Here is a 6,637-nt window from a genome sequence, read left to right on the forward strand (position 1 = left end):
TTAGTCCTGGTTTAGTCCTGCTTTAGTCCTTCTTTAGTCCCCAGTTTGGACATGGTTTAGTCCTTCTTTAGTCCTGGTTTAGTCCTTTTTAGTCCTTCTTAAGTCCTAGTTTAGTCCTTCTTTAGTCCTGGTTTAGTCCTTCTTTAGTCCTGGTTTGGACCTGGTTTAGTCCTGGTTTAATCCTTCTTTAGTCCTGGTTTAGTCCTGGTTTAGACCTGGTTTAATCCTTCTTTAGTCCTGGTTTAGTCCTGGTTTAGACCTGGTTAAGTCCTGCTTTAGTCCGGGTTTGGACCTGGTTTAATCCTTCTTTAGTCCTGCTTTAGTCCTTCTTTAGTCCTGGTTTTGACCTGGTTTAGTCCTGGTTTAATCCTTCTTTAGTCCTGGTTTAGTCCTGGTTTAGACCTGGTTTAATCCTTCTTTAGTCCTGGTTTAGTCCTGGTTTAGACCTGGTTAAGTCCTGCTTTAGTCCGGGTTTGGACCTGGTTTAATCCTTCTTTAGTCCTGCTTTAGTCCTTCTTTAGTCCTGGTTTTGTCCTGCTTTAGTCCTGGTTTGGACCTGGTTTAGTCCTGGTTTAGTCCTGCTTTAGTTCTGGTTTAGTCCTGCTTTAGTCCTGGTTTAGTCCTGGTTTAGACCTGGTTTAGTCTTGCTTTAGTTCTGGTTTGGACCTGGTTTAGTCCTGGTTTAGTCCTGCTTTAGTCCTGCTTTAGTCCTGGTTTAGTCCTGGTTTGGACCTGGTTTAGTCCTACTTTAGTCCTTCTTTAGTCTTTGTTTAGTCCTGGTTTAGTCCTGCTTTAGTCCTTCTTTAGTCCTGGTTTGGACATGGTTTAGTCCTTCTTTAGTCCCCAGTTTGGACATGGTTTAGTCCTTCTTTAGTCCTTGTTTAGTCATTTTTAGTCCTTCTTAAGTCCTAGTTTAGTCCTTCTTTAGTCCTGGTTTAGTCCTTCTTTAGTCCTGGTTTGGACCTGGTTTAGTCCTGGTTTAATCCTTCTTTAGTCCTGGTTTAGTCCTGGTTTAGACCTGGTTTAATCCTTCTTTAGTCCTGGTTTAGTCCTGGTTTAGACCTGGTTTAGTCCTGCTTTAGTCCTGGTTTGGACCTGGTTTAGTCCGGGTTTAGTCCGGGTTTGGACCTGGTTTAACCCTTCTTTAGTCCTGCTTTAGTCCTTCTTTAGTCCTGGTTTTGTCCTGGTTTAGTCCTGGTTTAGTCCTGCTTTAGTCCTGGTTTAGTCTTGGTTTAGTCCTGGTTTAGTCCTGCTTAGTCCTGCTTAGTCCTGCTTTAGTCCTGGTTTAGTCCTGGTTTAGTCTTGGTTTAGTCCTGGTTTAGTCCTGCTTTAGTCCTGGTTTAGTCCTGGTTTAGTCCTGCTTTAGTCCTGGTTTAGTCCTGGTTTAGTCCTGCTTTAGTCCTGCTTTAGTCCTGGTTTAGTCCTGCTTTAGTCCTGCTTTAGTCCTGGTTTAGTCCTGCTTTAGTCCTGGTTTAGTCCTGGTTTAGTCCTGCTTTAGTCCTTATTTAGTCCTGGTTTAGTCCTGCTTTAGTCCTGCTTTAGTCCTGGTTTAGTCCTGCTTTAGTCCTGCTTTAGTCCTGCTTTAGTCCTGCTTTAGTCCTGGTTTAGTCCTGCTTTAGTCCTGCTTTAGTCCTGGTTTAGTCCTGCTTTAGTCCTGGTTTAGTCCTGGTTTAGTCCTGATTTAGTCCTGCTTTAGTCCTGGTTTAGTCCTGCTTTAGTCCTGGTTTAGTCCTGGTTTAGTCCTGCTTTAGTCCTGGTTTAGTCCTGCTTTAGTCCTGCTTTAGTCCTGGTTTAGTCCTGCTTTAGTCCTGCTTTAGTCCTGGTTTAGTCCTGGTTTAGTCCTGCTTTAGTCCTGGTTTAGTCCTGGTTTGGCCCTGGTTTAGTCCTACTTTAGTCCTTCTTTAGTCTTTGTTTAGTCCTGGTTTAGTCCTTCTTTAGTCCTGGTTTGGACATGGTTTAGTCCTTCTTTAGTCCCCAGTTTGGACATGGTTTAGTCCTTCTTTAGTCCTTGTTTAGTCATTTTTAGTCCTTCTTAAGTCCTAGTTTAGTCCTTCTTTAGTCCTGGTTTAGTCCTTATTTAGTCCTGGTTTGGACCTGGTTTAGTCCTGGTTTAATTCTTCTTTAGTCCTGGTTTAGTCCTGGTTTAGACCTGGTTTAGTCCTGCTTTAGTCCTGGTTTGGACCTGGTTTAGTCCGGGTTTAGTCCTTCTTTAGTCCTGGTTTAGTCCTGGTTTAGACCTGGTTTAGTCCTGCTTTAGTCCTGGTTTGGACCTGGTTTAGTCCGGGTTTAGTCCGGGTTTAGACCTGGTTTAATCCTTCTTTAGTCCTGGTTTTGTCCTGGTTTAGTCCTGGTTTAGTCCTGCTTTAGTCCTGGTTTAGTCTTGGTTTAGTCCTGGTTTAGTCCTGCTTAGTCCTGCTTTAGTCCTGGTTTAGTCCTGGTTTAGTCTTGGTTTAGTCCTGGTTTAGTCCTGCTTTAGTCCTGGTTTAGTCCTGGTTTAGTCCTGCTTTAGTCCTGGTTTAGTCCTGGTTTAGTCCTGCTTTAGTCCTGGTTTAGTCCTGCTTTAGTCCTGCTTTAGTCCTGGTTTAGTCCTGCTTTAGTCCTGGTTTAGTCCTGGTTTAGTCCTGCTTTAGTCCTGGTTTAGTCCTGGTTTAGTCCTTCTTTAGTCCTGGTTTGGACCTGGTTTAGTCCTGGTTTAATCCTTCTTTAGTCCTGGTTTAGTCCTGGTTTAGTCCTGGTTTAGTCCTGCTTTAGTCCTGGTTTAGTCCTGGTTTAGTCCTGCTTCAGTCCTGGTTTAGTCCTGGTTTAGTCCTTCTTTAGTCCTGGTTTGGACCTGGTTTAGTCCTGGTTTAATCCTTCTTTAGTCCTGGTTTAGTCCTGGTTTAGTCCTGCTTTAGTCCTGGTTTAGTCCTGCTTTAGTCCTGCTTTAGTCCTGGTTTAGTCCTGCTTTAGTTCTGGTTTAGTCCTGGTTTAGTCCTGCTTTAGTCCTGGTTTAGTCCTGGTTTAGTCCTTCTTTAGTCCTGGTTTGGACCTGGTTTAGTCCTGGTTTAATCCTTCTTTAGTCCTGGTTTAGTCCTGGTTTAGTCCTGGTTTAGTCCTGCTTTAGTCCTGCTTTAGTCCTGGTTTAGTCCTGCTTTAGTCCTGGTTTAGTCCTGGTTTAGTCCTGCTTTAGTCCTGGTTTAGTCCTGGTTTAGTCCTTCTTTAGTCCTGGTTTGGACCTGGTTTAGTCTGGGTTTAGTCCTTCTTTAGTCCTGGTTTAGTCCTGGTTTAAACCTGGTTTAATCCTTCTTTAGTCCTGGTTTAGTCCTGGTTTAGACCTGGTTTAGTCCTGCTTTAGTCCTGGTTTGGACCTGGTTTAGTCCGGGTTTAGTCCGGGTTTAGACCTGGTTTAATCCTTCTTTAGTCCTGGTTTAGTCCTGGTTTAGTCCTGGTTTAGTCCTGCTTTAGTCCTGGTTTAGTCTTGGTTTAGTCCTGGTTTAGTCCTGCTTAGTCCTGCTTTAGTCCTGGTTTAGTCCTGGTTTAGTCTTGGTTTAGTCCTGGTTTAGTCCTGCTTTAGTCCTGGTTTAGTCCTGGTTTAGTCCTGCTTTAGTCCTGGTTTAGTCCTGGTTTAGTCCTGCTTTAGTCCTGGTTTAATCCTTCTTTAGTCCTGGTTTAGTCCTGGTTTAGTCCTGGTTTAGTCCTGCTTTAGTCCTGGTTTAGTCCTGGTTTAGTCCTGCTTTAGTCCTGCTTTAGTCCTGGTTTAGTCCTGGTTTAGTCCTTCTTTAGTCCTGGTTTGGACCTGGTTTAGTCCTGGTTTAATCCTTCTTTAGTCCTGGTTTAGTCCTGGTTTAGTCCTGCTTTAGTCCTGGTTTAGTCCTGCTTTAGTCCTGGTTTAGTCCTGCTTTAGTCCTGGTTTAGTCCTGGTTTAGTCCTGCTTTAGTCCTGGTTTAGTCCTGGTTTAGTCCTTCTTTAGTCCTGGTTTGGACCTGGTTTAGTCCTGGTTTAATCCTTCTTTAGTCCTGGTTTAGTCCTGGTTTAGTCCTGGTTTAGTCCTGCTTTAGTCCTGCTTTAGTCCTGGTTTAGTCCTGCTTTAGTCCTGGTTTAGTCCTGGTTTAGTCCTTCTTTAGTCCTGGTTTGGACCTGGTTTAGTCCTGGTTTAATCCTTCTTTAGTCCTGGTTTAGTCCTGGTTTAGTCCTGGTTTAGTCCTGCTGTAGACCTCGTTTAATATTTAGATTTTATAACGAGTTGTGGTCGATGTTTTTGGATGTGATATTAGTTTATTCTAATATGACATAAACCATCCTGGAGCTCACGGTGCACGTTCTCCCTGTGTCACCATGGTGACAGTGGTTATCCTCGCCCTCTCACCAGGAGCTTGTGGGTTTGACTTCTAAACATATTTTCAAAAAACTCTTCATTTTTAACGTTTTTATTCAAGACAAGATTAAATCTTCAGTTTGTGCCGTTGAGTTTGTCCAGCTCCAGGACTCCAGCCGAGGGCCACGCCCGGTGTCTGAAACACACAAGCACAGATCGTCATGGAGACGCCGCAGATCGTCATGGAGACGCCGCAGATCGTCATGGAGACGCCACAGACCGCAGATCGTTATGGAGACACCGCAGATCGTCATGGAGACGCCGCAGATCGTCATGGAGACGCCGCAGATCGTTATGGAGACACCGCAGATCGTCATGGAGACGCCGCAGATCGTCATGGAGACGCCGCAGATCGTCATGGAGACGCCACAGACCGCAGATCGTTATGGAGACACCGCAGATCGTCATGGAGACACCGCAGATCGTTATGGAGACACCGCAGATCGTCATGGAGACGCCACAGACCGCAGATCGTTATGGAGACACCGCAGATCGTCATGGAGACACCGCAGATCGTTATGGAGACACCGCAGATCGTCATGGAGACGCCGCAGATCGTCATGGAGACGCCGCAGATCGTCATGGAGACGCCACAGACCGCAGATCGTTATGGAGACACCGCAGATCGTCATGGAGACGCTGCAGATCGTCATGGAGACGCCGCAGATCGTTATGGAGACACCGCAGATCGTCATGGAGACGCCGCAGATCGTCATGGAGACGCCGCAGATCGTCATGGAGACGCCACAGACCGCAGATCGTTATGGAGACACCGCAGATCGTCATGGAGACACCGCAGATCGTTATGGAGACACCGCAGATCGTCATGGAGACGCCACAGACCGCAGATCGTTATGGAGACACCGCAGATCGTCATGGAGACACCGCAGATCGTTATGGAGACACCGCAGATCGTCATGGAGACGCCGCAGATCGTCATGGAGACGCCGCAGATCGTCATGGAGACGCCACAGACCGCAGATCGTTATGGAGACACCGCAGATCGTCATGGAGACGCCGCAGATCGTCATGGAGACGCCGCAGATCGTTATGGAGACACCGCAGATCGTCATGGAGACGCCGCAGATCGTCATGGAGACGCCGCAGATCGTCATGGAGACGCCACAGACCGCAGATCGTTATGGAGACACCGCAGATCGTCATGGAGACACCGCAGATCGTTATGGAGACACCGCAGATCGTCATGGAGACGCCGCAGATCGTCATGGAGACGCCGCAGATCGTTATGGAGACACCGCAGATCGTCATGGAGACGCCGCAGATCGTCATGGAGACGCCGCAGATCGTCATGGAGACGCCGCAGATCGTCATGGAGACGCCGCAGATCGTCATGGAGACGCCACAGACCGCAGATCGTCATGGAGACACCGCAGATCGTCATGGAGACGCCGCAGATCGTCATGGAGACGCCGCAGATCGTCATGGAGACGCCGCAGATCGTCATGGAGACGCCACAGACCGCAGATCGTTATGGAGACACCGCAGATCGTCATGGAGACGCCGCAGATCGTCATGGAGACGCCGCAGATCGTCATGGAGACGCCGCAGATCGTCATGGAGACGCCGCAGATCGTCATGGAGACGCCACAGACCGCAGATCGTTATGGAGACACCGCAGATCGTCATGGAGACGCCGCAGATCGTCATGGAGACGCCGCAGATCGTCATGGAGACGCCGCAGATCGTCATGGAGACGCCGCAGATCGTTATGGAGACACCGCAGATCGTCATGGAGACGCCGCAGATCGTCATGGAGACACCGCAGATCGTTATGGAGACACCGCAGATCGTCATGGAGACGCCGCAGATCGTTATGGAGACACCGCAGATCGTCATGGAGACGCCGCAGATCGTCATGGAGACGCCGCAGATCGTCATGGAGACGCCGCAGATCGTCATGGAGACGCCGCAGATCGTCATGGAGACGCCACAGACCGCAGATCGTCATGGAGACACCGCAGATCGTCATGGAGACGCCGCAGATCGTCATGGAGACGCCACAGACCGCAGATCGTTATGGAGACACCGCAGATCGTCATGGAGACGCCGCAGATCGTCATGGAGACGCCGCAGATCGTTATGGAGACACCGCAGATCGTCATGGAGACGCCACAGACCGCAGATCGTCATGGAGACACCGCAGATCGTCATGGAGACGCCGCAGATCGTCATGGAGACACCGCAGATCGTTATGGAGACACCGCAGATCGTCATGGAGACGCCGCAGATCGTCATGGAGACGCCACAGATCGTTATGGAGAC

Source organism: Eucyclogobius newberryi, unplaced genomic scaffold (genome assembly GCF_026437365.1).
Source record: "Eucyclogobius newberryi isolate DKJ021-1_F unplaced genomic scaffold, fEucNew1.0.hap1 SCAF_4, whole genome shotgun sequence".
Classification (NCBI taxonomy): domain Eukaryota; kingdom Metazoa; phylum Chordata; class Actinopteri; order Gobiiformes; family Gobiidae; genus Eucyclogobius; species Eucyclogobius newberryi.